General features: G+C 43.0%; 2 non-coding genes across 2 annotated transcripts; both read right to left on the bottom strand.

Annotated features, from left to right (window-relative positions):
• Window positions 1–15935: 15935 nt before the first annotated feature.
• Window positions 15936–16018, bottom strand: TRNAL-CAG (transfer RNA leucine (anticodon CAG)). Its single transcript has one exon. It is a non-coding gene; the product is annotated as a tRNA-Leu (tRNA).
• A 2177-nt stretch (window positions 16019–18195) lies between these two features.
• TRNAL-CAG (transfer RNA leucine (anticodon CAG)) lies at window positions 18196–18278 on the bottom strand. Its single transcript has one exon. It is a non-coding gene; the product is annotated as a tRNA-Leu (tRNA).
• Between the last annotated feature and the right edge of the window lie 404 nt (window positions 18279–18682).

Raw genomic sequence — 18682 nt, 5'->3', positions numbered from 1 at the left:
CCCACGCAAACACGGCTACAGCGCCAACAAGGAGGAGGTGGAGTAATGTTTTGGGCTAGAATCATGGGGAGAGAGATTGTCGGCCCATTTAGGATCCCTGAAGGGGTAAAGATGAACTCCATAATGTATGTGGATTTTCTCAAACAGCACTTCCTGCCATGGTTCAAGAAGAAGAACAGTGTATTCCACAGCAAGATCATTTTTATGCATGATAATGCACCATCTCATGCTGCACATAACACATCTTCATCTCTGGCTGATATGGGCATAAAAGGGGACAAACTTATGGTGTGACCCCCATGCTCCCCTGACCTCTACCCCATTCAGAACCTCTGGAGCATCATCAAAAGGAGTGTCTATGATGGCGGGAGGCAGTTCACATCTAAGCAACAGCTCTGGGAGGGTATTCTGTCCTCATGCAAAACAATTGAAGCAGAAACCATCCAAAACCTGACAAATTCAATGGACGAGAGAGTTCAGAAGCTCCTTTCGAACAAGTGGTCCTATGTGAAAATGTAACATCACCTAGAATAAAGTTTTGAGTTGAAAACTGTTTGATTTCAGTTTCTAATAACCTGCTAATGCTTATAATTTCAAAAATGACCATTTTTTTGGTCTTTATTAAAATGAAAAGGTTGATCGAAAAGTTTGGGGGATCTAAGAGTGTGGCAACCCAGTAGTCATGATTACTTCGAATTCTGACAATATGAGGGTCATGTTGCAGGTAGTGCAGCAAGAAGGCACTTATGTGTCTTGCGCATCTCGGAGCCCCAAAATTATTTTCCGGGCTAGATGCAGCTAAAAATTATTATTAATTTTAAATCTGGTGGAGTTTAGTATAGATGGCCTAATAGGATCAGTGTTGCACACTGCTACAAAGCCCAAATTATTTTCCAGCCAAGATACAGATAAAAATGATTAGTAATTTTAAATCTTGTGGAGCTTATTATAGATGGCCTAATAGAATCAGTGCTGCACACTGCTACGAAGCCCAAATTATTTTCCAGCAAAGATACAGATAAACATGATTAGTAATTTCAAAGCTTAAAACGGTTGGTGAGGTGATTTTAACCAATCATCAAGCTTTTACTCTCCCCAGGATGACACAGGGGTAGAAAAGTCGTTTCGGATCCATGATTTGTTCATCTTTATGAACGTGAGTCTGTCTACATTATCAGTGGAGAGCCGCGTGCGCATATCTGTCAGCACACCACCAGCAGCGCTGAACACACGTTCAGACAGTACGCTGGCTGCGGGGCATGACAAGATCTCCAAGGCGTAAGTGGCTAGCTCTGGCCATTTATCCAGATTGGAAGCCCAAAAAGAGCAAGGGTCCAGTGACACAGTCATGGCTTCAATGTTTACTTGGAGATACTCCTGTACCATCGTCTCTAGGCGTTGACTATGTGTCTGACTTCTTGTCTCCTGTGGCCTTGCAAAGGATGGGCTAAAAAAGTGGTGAAATGATTCCGCAAAATTGATGTTACCAGCAGATACTGTGGTTCTGTTACGGTTTGAGTGCTGAACACTTGACGGTCCCACGGTTGGCAAGTTGGAACTGTGAGATTCACTACGTGCACCACTGGTGTTTTGTGGAAAAGCACATGTAAGATTCTGCAACAGTCTCTGCTGACACTCCTGCATGCGTGCATCCCTTTCTATGGCAGGAATAATTTCTGCAAATTTACTTTTGTACCGGGGATCTAACAGTGTGGCAACCCAGTAGTCAGGATTATTTCTAATTCTCACAATTCGAGGGTCATGTTGCAGGTAGTGCAGCAAGAAGGCACTCATGTGTGTTGCGCATCCAGGAGCACCAAGTCCCTGTTGTGTTGGTGGCGAGGTAACAATCATGCTTCCTTCCTCTGTCCTCTCCCCCCAACCTCGCACAACAGAAATGTGATCAAGGTCTCCCTCATCTGATGAGTCTTCCATCAGTTCGTCCTCCACTTCTTCCTGGGCTCCTGCACCTTCCTCACTAGTTTGGCTGCTTCCATGCGCCCTGGTAAAACCATCTCCCCCACCCTCACATGCCTGCCGCCTTGGTGCTGCCGACCGTCTGGACCTTGCAGATGTTAGCTCTTCCGCATACAACTCCTCCTCCTCTACTTCCTCCACCTCCTCTTGTGCCACCACCTGACTCCGAATTCTGTTTAACATGTGCTCCAGCATGTAAATCACCGGAATAGTCATGCTGATAATGGCATCGTCAGCACTAAACATCTTCGTCGCCATTTCAAAACTGTGCAGAAGGGTGCATAGGTCCCTGATCTGAGACCACTCCTCCAGCGCGATTTGCCCAACCTCTGGATCTCGTTGGCCCCGGCTATATGTCAGAACGTATTGCACCAGGGCTTGTCGGTGCTGCCACAGTCGCTGCAAAATGTGCAGAGTTGAATTCCACCGGGTAGGCACATCACATTTTAGCCGGTGAAGTGGCAGGCCCAACAACTTCTGTAGAGATGTAAGTCGCTGAGCTGCGGGATGCGAACGGTGGAAGTGAGCACACAGCGACCGTGCCTTCTGCAGAAGGCCATCCAGTCTGGGATAGTGGGCTAAAAATTGCTGGACAACCAGGTTCAACACGTGAGCCATACAAGGCACGTGTGTGACATTGCCCCGGCGAAGGGCCGCACCCAGGTTTGCAGCATTGTCGCACACGGCCTTCGCTGGTTTCAGGTCCAGTGGAGACAACCATTCATGAAATTGGCTCTCCAGAGCTGACCACAACTCCTCAGCTGTGTGACTCACATTTCCCAGACATTTCAAAGTAAAAACCGCCTGATGACGTTGAGCCCTACTGCCAGCATAGTAAGGAGGTGTGCAGGATCCCTTCTGCGCAGTTAGAAAGCTTGTGGCATGACCAGACAGGCTTTGGGTGCAGGTGGAAGACTGAGAGGAGGTTAAGGAGGTAGAAGCAGTGGAGGAACTTTGACATAAAGAGGATTGACACACAACTCGTGGGGACGGCAAGACTTGGACAGCAGCCCCTTGTCCTGCTGTCACCATAGTTACCCAGTGCCCAGTCAGCGACATGTAACGCCCCTGTCCATGCCTACTCGTCCAAGTGTCTGTGGTGAAATGCACCCTGTCACACACAGAGTTTCTCAAAGAAGCGGTGATGTTGTGTGCGACATGCTGGTGGAGCGCAGGCACACCTTTCTTTGAGAAGTAGTGCTGACTGGGCATCTGGTACTGGGGCACTGCGACGGACATAAGGTCTCGAAAATCCTCTGTGTCCACCAGGCGGAAAGGCAGCATTTCCGTAGCCAAGAGCTTGCAGATGGTGAAATTCAACCTCTTAGCTTTCTCATGGCTAGGAGGAAATGGTCTTTTACTTGTCAACATCTGAGGGACCGAGGCCTGGCTATTTTGCTTAGACGGGGTTGATAAGGGTGTCCCCGGCAAACTGCCAGTCTGTGAGGAAGATGCAGGCGGACATGTTAGGTTGCCTTGATCCAAAGGTGGTGCTATCGATGTCGGACAGCGCTCAACACCAGCTGGTGTTACCACCTCCAAAGAAAATGATGACCTGCCAATCACGCTGGCTGTTGCGGGTAAAGAGGTGGCAGGTCTGCGCCCCATAACAGGTGTGACTGCTGTCACCCCAGTCACAGAGGATGAAGAGGCCGCGGATGCACAAGATACGGCAGACGGTGGTTGGCCCGGCCGGCTAGGCCGCATTGTAGCACACTGAGCTTCCCACTGCAGCTTATGCTGCATGTCCATGTGCCGTTTCATGCATGAAGTACTCAAACTATGTATTTTTTGGCCTCTACTTAGCTTTTGCTGACAAATGTTACAGATAACACGAGTTGGTTCATCTTTATCGATCTTCAAAAATGCCCAGGCTATGCAAGGCTTAGCACCCATGCGACCTGATGAGCCACCACGACTTGTGGTGAGAGGCAGAGTTGTGTTTGAGGATGCAGTTGTTGACGTGCTTCCAGTACTACGTCTCTGTCCAGGAAGGCGCAACCTGACCTCGTCGTCACTAGCATCTTCCTCCACCTCCTCTGCTGACCTCATCTCTTGGCTGACTGTGGGTTGACAGTAAGTGGGATCTCCAACCTCTTCATCATCACCCTGTGCGTTATCACACCCGTCGTCCTCAGAGCCAACCTGTTCCTGCCCTGACAAAAAACTAAAGTTGTCACTACAATCAGGTATTTGCGTCTCATCATCGTCTTCCTCATTGTCTCCACCAACAGGAGTTACAGTTTGGGAATGAGGGTCTACATTATGGTCAGAACCTTCTGCGTCTGGTCCTGGATCCGACTCATAAAGATTCTGGGCATCAGTGCAGATCATTTCCTCGTCTGGATTCACAGAAGCGCTGGAGTCGACCTCTGATTCCCAGGCTATAGTATGAGTAAACAGCTCTGCAGACTCAACCATTTTTTCTACCTCATACTCAGACGGACAGCTGGAGATTTGGGAGCTGTGAGGAAGCAAGTGCGATTGGGGTGACACCTTTGAGGACTGGAGTATTTGTGATGTTGAAGTTGATGTGGAGGAGAGCCCACTTAAAGGAGCACTTGATATCCGTTGAAGCACCTGCTGTTTTTGTGCCTCATCTGGAATTTGTAGCGATTGGCGTGGCTGTAAGAAAGGGATCTTATCACATTGTCCGCTAAAAGAAGTAGACATTTTAGTTTGGCTGGAAGATGGTCTTTCTTCTGTAGATGTTACTGTTGCTTTAACACCTACCCCACGGACACAACCTTTTTTCCCCTTCCCAACACTCCTATTCCCCTTTCCACCAGCAGCAGGCCTTTTTCCACTCATTTTGGTGGTTAACTAATTCACAACTCTGGAGTTGTTTGCACAAAAAAACAATGGATGGGAACCGAGCAGAGCTGAGTGGACAAACTGTGGTATTAGGCCAAAACTATTGGCTGGGTTAGATGCAATAAAAAATTATATTCAATTTGCAACCTGATGGAGGTCAGTATAGATGGACTAATAGAACAAGTCCCACACACAGCTAGAAGCCCAAATATTTTTTCAGAGGTAGATGCAGAAAAAAAATATATTCAGTTTGCAACCTGATGGAGGTCAGTATAGATGGACTAATAGAGAAAGTCCCACACACTGCTAGAAGGTAAAATATTTTTTCAGAGCTAGATGCAGACAAAAAATTTTTTTGAATTTGCAACCTGATGGAGTTCAGTATAGGTGGACTAATAGAACAAGTCCCACACACTGCTAGAAGGCCAAATATTTTTTCAGAGCTAGATGCAGAAAAAAATTATATTCAGTTTGCAACCTGATGGAGGTCTGTATAGATGTATTAATAGAACAAGTCCAACACACAGCTAGAAGCCCAAATATTTTTTCAGAGGTAGATGCAGATAAAAATTATTTTTAATTTGCAACCTGATGGAGGTCAGTATAGATGGACTAATAGAGAAAGTCCCACACATTGCTAGAAGGCCAAATATTTTTTCAGAGCTAGATGCAGATAAAAATAATTTTTAATTTGCAACCTGATGGAGGTCAGTATAGATGGACTAATAGAGAAAGTCCCACACACTGCTAGAAGGCCAAATATTTTTTCAGAGCTAGATGCAGATAAAAATTATATTCAATTTGCATCCTGATGGAGGTCAGTATAGATGGACTAATAGAACAAGTCCCACACACAGCTAGAAGCCCAAATATTTTTTCAGAAGAACTGTAGATGCAGATAAAAATTATTTTTAATTTGCAGCCTGATGGAGGTCAGTATAGATGGACTAATACAACAAGTCCCACACACAGCTAGAAGCCCAATATTTTTTCAGAGGTAGATGCAGAAAAAAATATATTCAGTTTGCAACCTGATGGAGGTCAGTATAGATGGAGTAATAGAACAAGTCCCACACACAGCTAGATGCCCAAATATTTTTTCAGAGGTAGATGCAGATAAAAATTATTTTTTATTTGCAACCTGTAGCATCGGCGTCTCTGCCCCGTTCTAGGCAGAGACGCCGTCCCTCTCACCTCCCCGCTCCTGGCGTGGCGTCCTCCAGCGCTGCTCTCCCCGCTGCTTCCGGCACGCGCTCCTTCCCCGGCAGTGTGCTTAGGGCGCGCGCGCTCCCCCTCTCTTAAAGGGACCGCGCGCGCCGTCCTAAGGAGTCCCCGGCCAATTGCCGCAGGACCTCCCATATAAAAGGCACCTCCTCCAAAATGGAGGTGCCCGAGCAATGTTGTAGCACTGTTCACTACTCTGCTTCAGCCCTCAGGTCCCGTTGCCAGTTACCTGCCAGATACCTGCCAGTCTGCTGTCTAATTCCTGCCTGATATCCTGCTACCTGCCTGCTTGCCTGAGGACCTACGGTCTGCCTTCCAACTCCTGTCAGTCTGTCTAAGGACCAGCTTGCCCGCTCACCTGGGAGCGCACATCTGCTATCTGCCTGCTAGCCTACCTGGAGGCTCCGCCGTCACGTGCTGTGACCACCCGCCTGTTCAGAGACTCCTGCCCGCTCACCTGGGAGCGCTCATCTGCTACCTGTCTGTTGGTTCTCCTGGAGGCTCCTCCGTCACATGCTGTGACCACCCGTTCATCGAGAGACTCTCGCCTGCTCACTTGGGAGCTCAAGTCTATCATCTGCCGCCACAGGTCGTACCAATCCTTTACCTAGAGACTGCCCCGGTCACTTGCCGTGACCTCCTGCCCGTTCATCCAGAGACTGCCCCGGTCACTTGCCGTGACCTCCTGCCCGTTCATCCAGAGACTGCCCCGGTCACTTGCCGTGACCTCCTGCCCGTTCATCCAGAGACTGCCCCGGTCACTTGCCGTGACCTCCTGCCCGTTCATCCAGAGACTGCCCCGGTCACTTGCCGTGACCTCCTGCCCGTTCATCCAGAGACTGCCCCGGTCACTTGCCGTGACCTCCTGCCCATTCATCCAGAGACTGCCACGGTCACTTGCCGTGACCTCCTGCCCGTTTATCCAGAGACTGCCCCGGTCACTTGCCGTGACCTCCTGCCCGTTTATCCAGAGACTGCCCCGGTCACTTGCCATGACCTCCTGCCCGTTCATTCAGAGACTGTCCCGCTCACCTGCTGTGACTGCCTGCCCGTCTACCCTGGTCGCCACCCGCTCCCTTACAAGGACCGCCCCCTTGTATAGTAGCTCAGAGGTTCCGCCTCCCAGACCCGTTACACAACCTGATGGAGGTCAGTATAGATGGACTAATAGAGAAAGTCCCACACACTGCTAGAAGGCCAAATATTTTTTCAGAGCTAGATGCAGATAAAAATTATATTCAATTTGCAACCTGATGGAGGTCAGTATAGATGGACTAATAGAACAAGTCCCACACACAGCTAGAAGCCCAAATATTTTTTCAGAGGTACTGTAGATGCAGATAAAAATTATTTTTAATTTGCAACCTGATGGAGGTCAGTATATATGTACTAATACAACAAGTCCCACACACAGCTAGAAGCCCAATATTTTTTCAGAGGTAGATGCAGAAAAAAATATATTCAGTTTGCAACCTGATGGAGGTCAGTATAGATGGAGTAATAGAACAAGTCCCACACACAGCTAGAAGCCCAAATATTTTTTCAGAGGTAGATGCAGATAAAAATTATTTTTAATTTGCAACCTGATGGAGGTCAGTATAGATGGACTAATAGAGAAAGTCCCACACACTGCTAGAAGGCCAAATATTTTTTCAGAGCTAGATGCAGATAAAAATTATATTCAATTTGAAACCTGATGGAGGTCAGTATAGATGGACTAATAGAGAAAGTCCCACACACTGCTAGAAGGCCAAATATTTTTTCAGAGCTAGATGCACATAAAAATTATATTCAATTTGCAACCTGATGGAGGTCAGTATAGATGGACTAATAGAACAAGTCCCACACACAGCTAGAAGCCCAAATATTTTTTCAGAGGTACTGTAGATGCAGATAAAAATTATTTTTAATTTGCAACCTGATGGAGGTCAGTATAGATGGACTAATAGAGAAAGTCCCACACACTGCTAGAATGCCAAATATTTTTTCAGAGCTAGATGCACATAAAAATTATATTCAATTTGCAACCTGATGGAGGTCAGTATAGATGGACTAATAGAACAAGTCCCACCACAGCTAGAAGCCCAATATTTTTTCAGAGGTAGATGCAGAAAAAAATATATTCAGTTTGCAACCTGATGGAGGTCAGTATAGATGGAGTAATAGAACAAGTCCCACACACAGCTAGAAGCCCAAATATTTTTTCAGAGGTAGATGCAGATAAAAATTATTTTTAATTTGCAACCTGATGGAGGTCAGTATAGATGGACTAATAGAGAAAGTCCCACACACTGCTAGAAGGCCAAATATTTTTTCAGAGGTAGATGCAAATAAAAATTATATTCAATTTGAAACCTGATGGAGGTCAGTATAGATAGACTAATAGAGAAAGTCCCACACACTGCTAGAAGGCCAAATATTTTTTCAGAGCTAGATGCAGATAAAAATTATATTCAATTTGCAACCTGATGGAGGTCAGTATAGATGGACTAATAGAACAAGTCCCACACACAGCTAGAAGCCCAAATATTTTTTCAGAGGTACTGTAGATGCAGATAAAAATTATTTTTAATTTGCAACCTGATGGAGGTCAGTATAGATGGACTAATAGAGAAAGTCCCACACACTGCTAGAAGGCCAAATATTTTTTCAGAGCTAGATGCAGATAAAAATTATTTTTAATTTGCAACCTGATGGAGGTCAGTATAGATGGACTAATACAACAAGTCCCACACAAAGCTAGAAGCCCAATATTTTTTCAGAGGTAGATGCAGAAAAAAATATATTCAGTTTGCAACGTGATGGAGGTCAGTATAGATGGAGTAATAGAACCAGTCCCACACACAGCTAGAAGCCCAAATATTTTTTCAGAGGTAGATACAGAAAAAAATTATATTCAATTTGCAACCTGATGGAGGTCAGTATAGATGGACTAATAGAACAAGTCCCACACACAGCTAGAAGCCCAAATATTTTTCCAGAGGTACTGTAGAGGCAGATAAAAATTATTTTTAATTTGCAACCTGTTGGAGGTCAGTGTAGATGGACTAATAGAGAAAGTCCCACACACTGCTAGAAGGCCAAATATTTTTTCAGAGCTAGATGCAGATAAAAATTATATTCAATTTGCAACCTGATGGAGGTCAGTTTAGATGGACTAATAGAGAAAGTCCCACACACTGCTAGAAGCCCAAATATTTTTTCAGAGCTAGATGCAGATAAAAATTATCTTCAATTTGCAACCTGATGGAGGTCAGTATAGATGGACTAATAGAACAAGTCCCACACACAGCTAGAAGCCCAAATATTTTTTCAGAGGTACTGTAGATGCAGATAAAAATTATTTTTAATTTGCAACCTGATGGAGGTCAGTATAGATGGACTAATAGAGAAAGTCCCACACACTGCTTGAAGGCCAAATATTTTTTCAGAGCTAGATGCAGATAAAAATTATTTTTAATTTGCAACCTGATGGAGGTCAGTATAGATGGACTAATAGAGAAAGTCCCACACACTGCTAGAAGGCCAAATATTTTTTCAGAGCTAGATGCAGATAAAAATTATATTCAATTTGCAACCTGATGGAGGTCAGTATAGATGGACTAATAGAACAAGTCCCACACACAGCTAGAAGCCCAAATATTTTTTCAGAGGTACTGTAGATGCAGATAAAAATTATTTTTAATTTGCAACCTGATGGAGGTCAGTATAGATGGACTAATAGAGAAAGTCCCACACACTGCTAGAAGGCCAAATATTTTTTCATAGCTAGATGCAGATAAAAATTATTTTTAATTTGCAACCTGATGGAGGTCAGTATAGATGGACTAATAGAGAAAGTCCCACACACTGCTAGAAGGCCAAATATTTTTTCAGAGCTAGATGCAGATAAAAATTATTTTTAATTTGCAACCTGATGGAGGTCAGTATAGATGGACTAATACAACAAGTCCCACACACAGCTAGAAGCCCAATATTTTTTCAGAGGTAGATGCAGAAAAAAATATATTCAGTTTGCAACGTGATGGAGGTCAGTATAGATGGAGTAATAGAACAAGTCCCACACACAGCTAGAAGCCCAAATATTTTTTCAGAGGTAGATGCAGAAAAAAATTATATTCAATATGCAACCTGATGGAGGTCAGTATAGATGGACTAATAGAACAAGTCCCACACACAGCTAGAAGCCCAAATATTTTTCCAGAGGTACTGTAGATGCAGATAAAAATTATTTTTAATTTGCAACCTGTTGGAGGTCAGTGTAGATGGACTAATAGAGAAAGTCCCACACACTGCTAGAAGGCCAAATATTTTTTCAGAGCTAGATGCAGATAAAAATTATATTCAATTTGCAACCTGATGGAGGTCAGTATAGATGGACTAATAGAGAAAGTCCCACACACTGCTAGAAGCCCAAATATTTTTTCAGAGCTAGATGCAGATAAAAATTATCTTCAATTTGCAACCTGATGGAGGTCAGTATAGATGGACTAATAGAACAAGTCCCACACACAGCTAGAAGCCCAAATATTTTTTCAGAGGTACTGTAGATGCAGATAAAAATTATTTTTAATTTGCAACCTGATGAAGGTCAGTATAGATGGACTAATAGAGAAAGTCCCACACACTGCTAGAAGGCCAAATATTTTTTCAGAGCTAGATGCAGATAAAAATTATTTTTAATTTGCAACCTGATGGAGGTCAGTATAGATGGACTAATAGAGAAAGTCCCACACACTGCTAGAAGGCCAAATATTTTTTCAGAGCTAGATGCAGATAAAAATTATATTCAATTTGCAACCTGATGGAGGTCAGTATAGATGGACTAATAGAACAAGTCCCACACACAGCTAGAAGCCCAAATATTTTTTCAGAGGTACTGTAGATGCAGATAAAAATTATTTTTAATTTGCAACCTGATGGAGGTCAGTATAGATGGACTAATAGAGAAAGTCCCACACACTGCTAGAAGGCCAAATATTTTTTCATAGCTAGATGCAGATAAAAATTATTTTTAATTTGCAACCTGATGGAGGTCAGTATAGATGGACTAATAGAACAAGTCCCACACACAGCTAGAAGCCCAATATTTTTTCAGAGGTAGATGCAGAAAAAAATATATTCAGTTTGCAACCTGATGGAGGTGAGTATAGATGGAGTAATAGAACAAGTCCCACACACAGCTAGATGCCCAAACATTTTTTCAGAGGTAGATGCAGATAAAAATTATTTTTAATTTGCAACCTGTAGCATCGGCGTCTCTGCCCCGTTCTAGGCAGAGACGCCGTCCCTCTCACCTCCCCGCTCCTGGCGCGGCGTCCTCCAGTGCTGCTCTCCCCGCTGCTTCCGGCACGCGCTCCTTCCCCGGCAGTGTGCTTAGGGCGCGCGCGCGCGCGCTCCCCCTCTCTTGAAGGGACCGCGCGCGCCGTCCTGAGGAGTCCCCGGCCAATTGCCGGAGGACCTCCCATATAAAAGGCACCTCCTCCAAAATGGAGGTGCCCGAGTAATGTTGTAGCACTGTTCACTACTCTGCTTCAGCCCTCAGGTCCCATTGCCAGTTACCTGCCAGATACCTGCCAGTCTGCTGTCTAATTCCTACCTGATATCCTGCTACCTGCCTGCTTGCCTGAGGTCCGACGGTCTGCCTTCCAACTCCTGTCTGTCTGTCTAAGGACCAGCTTGCCCGCTCACCTGGGAGCGCACATCTGCTATCTGCCTGCTAGCCTACCTGGAGGCTCCGCCGTCATGTGCTGTGACCACCCGCCTGTTCAGAGACTCCTGCCCGCTCACCTGGGAGCGCTCATCTGCTACCTGTCTGTTGGTTCTCCTGGAGGCTCCTCCGTCACATGCTGTGACCACCCGTTCATCCAGAGACTCTCGCCTGCTCACCTGGGAGCTCAAGTCTATCATCTGCCGCCACAGGTCGTACCAATCCTTTACCTAGAGACTGCCCCGGTCACTTGCCGTGACCTCCTGCCCGTTCATCCAGAGACTGCCCCGGTCACTTGCCGTGACCTCCTGCCCGTTCATCCAGAGACTGCCCCAGTCACTTGCCGTGACCTCCTGCCCGTTCATCCAGAGACTGCCCCGGTCACTTGCCGTGACCTCCTGCCCGTTCATCCAGAGACTGCCCCGGTCACTTGCCGTGACCTCCTGCCCGTTCATCCAGAGACTGCCCCGGTCACTTGCTGTGACCTCCTGCCCGTTCATCCAGAGACTGCCACGGTCACTTGCCGTGACCTCCTGCCCGTTTATCCAGAGACTGCCCCGGTCACTTGCCGTGACCTCCTGCCTGTTTATCCGGAGACTGCCCCGGTCACTTGCCGTGACCTCCTGCCCGTTCATTCAGAGACTGTCCCGCTCACCTGCTGTGACTGCCTGCCCGTCTACCCTGGTCGCCACCCGCTCCCTTACAAGGACCGCCCCCTTGTATAGTAGCTCAGAGGTTCCGCCTCCCAGACCCGTTACACAACCTGATGGAGGTCAGTATAGATGGACTAATAGAGAAAGTCCCACACACTGCTAGAAGGCCAAATATTTTTTCAGAGCTAGATGCAGATAAAAATTATATTCAATTTGCAACCTGATGGAGGTCAGTATAGATGGACTAATAGAACAAGTCCCACACACAGCTAGAAGCCCAAATATTTTTTCAGAGGTACTGTAGATGCAGATAAAAATTATTTTTAATTTGCAACCTGATGGAGGTCAGTATATATGTACTAATACAACAAGTCCCACACACAGCTAGAAGCCCAATATTTTTTCAGAGGTAGATGCAGAAAAAAATATATTCAGTTTGCAACCTGATGGAGGTCAGTATAGATGGAGTTATAGAACAAGTCCCACACACAGCTAGAAGCCCAAATATTTTTTCAGAGGTACTGTATATGTAGATAAAAATTATTTTTAATTTGCAACCTGATGGAGGTCAGTATAGATGGATTAATAGAACAAGTCCTACACACAGCTAGAAGCCCAATATTTTTTCAGAGGTAGATGCAGAAAAAAATATATTCAGTTTGCAACCTGATGGAGGTCAGTATAGATCGAGTAATAGAACAAGTCACACACACAGCTAGAAGCCCAAATATTTTTTCAGAGGTAGATGCAGATAAAAATTATTTTTAATTTGCAACCTGATGGAGGTCAGTATAGATGGACTAATAGAGAAAGTCCCACACACTGCTAGAAGGCCAAATATTTTTTCAGAGCTAGATGCAGATAAAAATTATATTCAATTTGCAACCTGATGGAGGTCAGTATAGATGGACTAATAGAGAAAGTCCCACACACTGCTAGAAGGCCAAATATTTTTTCAGAGCTAGATGCAGATAAAAATTATATTCAATTTGCAACCTGATGGAGGTCAGTATAGATGGACGAATAGAACAAGTCCCACACACAGCTAGAAGCCCAAATATTTTTTCAGAGGTACTGTAGATGCAGATAAAAATTATTTTAATTTGCAACCTGATGGAGGTCAGTATAGATGGACTAATAGAGAAAGTCCCACACACTGCTAGAAGGCCAAATATTTTTTCAGAGCTAGATGCAGATAAAAATTATATTCAATTTGCAACCTGTTGGAGGTCAGTATAGATGGACTAATAGAACAAGTCCCACACACAGCTAGAAGCCCAAATATTTTTTCAGAGGTACTGTAGATGCAGATAAAAATTATTTTTAATTTGCAACCTGATGGAGGTCAGTATAGATGGACTAATACAACAAGTCCTACACACAGCTAGAAGCCCAATATTTTTTCAGAGGTAGATGCAGAAAAAAATATATTCAGTTTGCAACCTGATGGAGGTCAGTATAGATGGAGTAATAGAACAAGTCCCACACACAGCTAGAAGCCCAAATATTTTTTCAGAGGTAGATGCAGATAAAAATTATTTTTAATTTGCAACCTGATGGAGGTCATTATAGATGGACTAATAGAGAAAGTCCCACACACTCCTAGAAGGCCAAATATTTTTTCAGAGCTAGATGCAGATAAAAATTATATTCAATTTGCAACCTGATGGAGGTCAGTATAGATGGACTAATAGAGAAAGTCCCACACACTGCTAGAAGGCCAAATATTTTTTCAGAGCTAGATGCAGATAAAAATTATATTCAATTTGCAACCTGATGGAGGTCAGTATAGATGGACTAATAGAACAAGTCCCACACAAAGCTAGAAGCCCAAATATTTTTTCAGAGGTACTGTAGATGCAGATAAAAATTATTTTTAATTTGCAACCTGATGGAGGTCAGTATAGATGGACTAATAGAGAAAGTCCCACACACTGCTAGAAGGCCAAATATTTTTTCAGAGCTAGATGCAGAAAAAAATTATATTCAGTTTGCAACCTGATGGAGGTCAGTATAGATGGACTAATAGAGAAAGTCCCACACACTGCTAGAAGGCCACATATTTTTTCAGAGGTAGATGCAGAAAAAAATATATTCAGTTTGCAACCTGATGGAGGTCTGTATAGATGGATTAATAGAACAAGTCCCACACACAGCTAGAAGCCCAATATTTTTTCAGAGGTAGATGCAGAAAAAAATATATTCAGTTTGCAACCTGATGGAGGTCTGTATAGATGGATTAATAGAACAAGTCCCACACACAGCTAGAAGCCCAATATTTTTTCAGAGGTAGATGCAGAAAAAAATATATTCAGTTTGCAACCTGATGGAGGTCAGTATAGATGGACTAATACAACAAGTCCCACACAGCTAGAAGCCCAATATTTTTTCAGAGCTAGATGCAGAAAAAAATTATATTCAATTTGCAACCTGATGGAGGTCAGTATAGATGGACTAATAGAATGATGCTATGCCCAAAAGATTTTACTTCACTAGGTGCAGTACAAAAAATTGGTATTCTATACACAGGTGGTATATCTTGCAACACAGATAGGCTACTCCACTGACTAACACACTCTGCAATAGGCCAAAAAGGATTAGCTTTGCTAGATTCAGCCAATTGCTGTGAAAAAAACTTGCACAGCACTGGCACAGACCTGCCTGGCAAAAACTGATAGGAACTGATGTAACCTAGTCCTGTAAAGGACTCCAATTACAATTAGTCTTTACTCCCAAAATCTATCTATTTAAGAGCACAGACCTGCCTGATAAAAGTCGTAGGAAATGCTGTAACCTAGTCCTTAAAAGGACTGCAATCACAACTATTCCCTACTCCCAAGCTATCTGTAGATTTGTGCGAAAATTGGCTTGAAATTAACAAGTTATAGCGCACACAGCAACAGCGGTGCCATCTAACATGCAGCTGCAGCAGTGAGAAAATGGTGGCGACGGGGAAAATGGCTTGGAATTATAGGGCAGGGACATGTGACATACACTGCCATTGACACATGCCCTTGCTTGTGTGAAAAAAAGCACTTCGCTCCGTGTGTGCGCTGCTGATAGGCTGACAGATTGCACCTCCCCACTGTAAATGCGGGAAAGAGAAAAAAAAAATGGAGATCTTCATTGTTCCTGCAGAAATCCATCCCCTGCCCCTCCCCCCACCCCGCTGTACACTCAAACTGCGTATTAACATTAATTTTCATCATTACTGAGAAAAACTCCAGTTATGATTTTGGTGCACGAACAGTTATCGAACATAACCTCGAACAGCCAAATTTTTCTCAAATTGTTCGTGTTCGCCGAACGGCTCGAACACCGCCCAAAACAGCTCGAATTTGAGACTGGCGAACAGTTCGAGTAGAACAACACTCATCTCTATTTAAGATTTGCCTCAAAGACCCAAAGGAATACTGCCAAAGTGCCAACGTTGAGAATTGGTTTTGCTAAGCCCCATCACTTTTAGATATCGATTTGAGATTGCCACCAATAGAGCGGACCCCCAACTAATCAGTAACAGGAGTGAAGCTGTACAATTTCTTGAAATAAAATTCTAATGTCAGAAGTGGGATTTGAACCCACGCCTCCAGGAGAGACAGTGACCTGAACACAGCGCCTTAGACCACTCAGCCATCCTGACTTCTTTTTGCTTTTGTAATTTAACTCTTTCTAAGCTAAGCAGTAGAAAGCTGAGCATTACTTGTGATGAAAGGAAATATGCCATGATTTCTTTTATTTTAATATTGATTTGTAACCTATTAGTTACAGCCAATTTTGAGCTTCATGACCAAGCACCGTTTTTTAAATTTGACATGTATCAATTTATGTGGCAATATCACTGGAATGCTTAACATATCCCCGTGATTCTGATAGTGTTATTTTGTAACACATTGTACTTTATATTAATGGTAAATTTAGGTCAATATATATTTAGTTTTTCTTGTGAAAATATCTAAAGTTGCACAATTTCATTGAAATGCGGTGATGCCCCATATGTCTTCAGAAACTACTGTTTGGTCACACAGCAGGGCTTTGAAAGTAAGAGTGCTATTTGGGTTTTGGGAATGCAGATTTTTCAAGAATATTTTGAGGGTGACATTTGCGGAGTTCCAAAAGTTCCAAAACAGCAGAAACCCCTCCAAAGTGATCCCATTTTATAAATTACTCCTCACAATGAATTCATCAACACCAGCAATTACTATTATTGTCCAACAGGTGTTTTCACTCTGCAACATCCAGAATTGCAAATAAGCCAGTTTAGTGCCCAGCTTGTGCTAATGGAGACTAGCACCCCATACATTTTAATTGGGCTCTCCTCGCTAGAGAAATTCCAAATCTGTGGATTCTTTGTCTTACCATTAACGTGGAAACCCCTATTTTTAGAATGAAAGATGACGGTCCTGAGTTGGGGCTTGTGTTTTTTGCCTTCCTGGCTTTTTCCCCAAACATCTTTGTTACTGGCATATTATTTAAGCATATTTGTCTCAGTAATGCCACAGCGATTCATAGTCAAACATAAATGGCTGAAATCATTCAGCTAGTGTCTGATACATGCTGCCTGTATTAGCTATCAGGTTTCCTTTAAATCCTCATACAACTAAGTCAAACTAAAATAAAACAAAGTGATGACGTCCAGAATGAAGGAAAAATTACAAAAAATATTATTTTCCTCAAAAGTTAAAAGTGTTCAGTTCTCAAGTTTCTATCATTTTATTTCCTGTAGATAGTTATAATGATTAGGATTTTTATATTCTCTGTTAACAGTCAGTCCATATGCATTGTTTATTTTCTGCTTAAAATTTAATGGGTGAAGAAAAAAACTTTTGCCGAAACCCGGGACCTTTAGATCTTCAGTCTAACGCTCTCCCAACTGAGCTATTTCAGCAGGACACATTTAGATCCAGGAATGTTCAACACACTGTAGATGTCACAACTGGATGTATTTATTTTTACTTTGACTTGTTTTTGCAAGATTATCTATATTTGAAAGTCCCGCTATTTTGCGTACATATTTAAGAACTTACATTAATTCCTTGTGAATGAATAGAAAAAACAGCAATTCTGCATTTTTTTTACATTTTCAAATTTACTCAATTCGCCAGGGTAATTCTGACTGTGTCTCTGTAGGACAGGTGATGATTGAGCATAAAACACAATTTGTAAGCATAATGATGCATCAAGCTTTATTTTTTTCTTAGGTGCAAACAATTGGAGTGAAGATAGGAGATGCAAATTTAGAGAAAATATTCTACTGATTGTTAATGTTGAAAGTGAAAACATTTGTCCCAAATTGTGGTGAAACTTTGATGTCAGTATCACATGCGCATTTCAGACTTGTTAAACTATGTTCATCTGCTCTTTTAGCTTTTGTTTATTAAGTATATATATAGTCTATTGATGCCTGAGGTAAAAAAATCTGAAATTACACTTACTGGTAATTCGGTTTCTAGGAATCTTCCACGACAGCACCTTAGGAGGTTCACTCTCTGCCCTAATAGGGACAGAGAACACATAGAGATGAAATAGTCCCTCCCATTTTCCTATCCAGTATTTTTCCAATGCCAAAGCAACAACTAGCATATGCACAAAGAAACTATTTGATGTTCCCAGAAGTCTTTTGTGAAAGCACAAATACAGGACATTTAAGATTTGCCTCAAGGACCCCCAGGAATACTGTCAAAGTGCCAACGTTGAGAATTGGTTTTGCTAAGCCCCATCACTTTTAGTTTTCGATTTGAGATTGCCACCAATAGAGCGGACCCCCAACTAATCAGTAACATGAGTAAAGCTGTACAATTTTTTGAAAGAAAATGGTAATGTCAGAAGTGGGATTTGAACCCACGCCTCCAGGAGAGACAGTGATCTGAACACAGCGCCTTAGACCACTCGGCTATCCTGACTTCTTTTTGCTTTTGTAATTTAACTCTTTCTAAGCTAAGCAGTAGAAAGATGAGCATTACTTGTGATGAAAGGAAATATACCATGATTTCTTTTATTTTAATATTGATTTGTAACCTATTAGTTACAGCCAATTTTGAGCTTCATGACCAAGCACCTTTTTTTAAATCTGACATGTATCACTTTATGTGGCAATAACACTGGAATGCTTAACATATCCCTGTGATTCTGATAGTGTTATTTTGTAACACATTGTACTTTATATTAATGGTAAATTTAGGTCAATCTATATTTAGTTTTTCTTGTGAAAATATCTAAAGTTGCACAATTTCATTGAAATGCGGTGATGCCCCATATGTCTTCAGAAACTACTGTTTGGTCACACAGCAGGGCTTTGAAAGTAAGA

This window comes from Phyllobates terribilis, unplaced genomic scaffold, assembly GCF_046119375.1.
Source record: "Phyllobates terribilis strain yellow unplaced genomic scaffold, ASM4611937v1 Scaffold_65__1_contigs__length_7625178, whole genome shotgun sequence".
Taxonomy (NCBI): Eukaryota; Metazoa; Chordata; class Amphibia; order Anura; family Dendrobatidae; genus Phyllobates; species Phyllobates terribilis.
The sequence above is the reverse complement of the archived record's forward strand: the minus strand, read 5'-3'. Positions and strand labels throughout refer to the sequence as shown.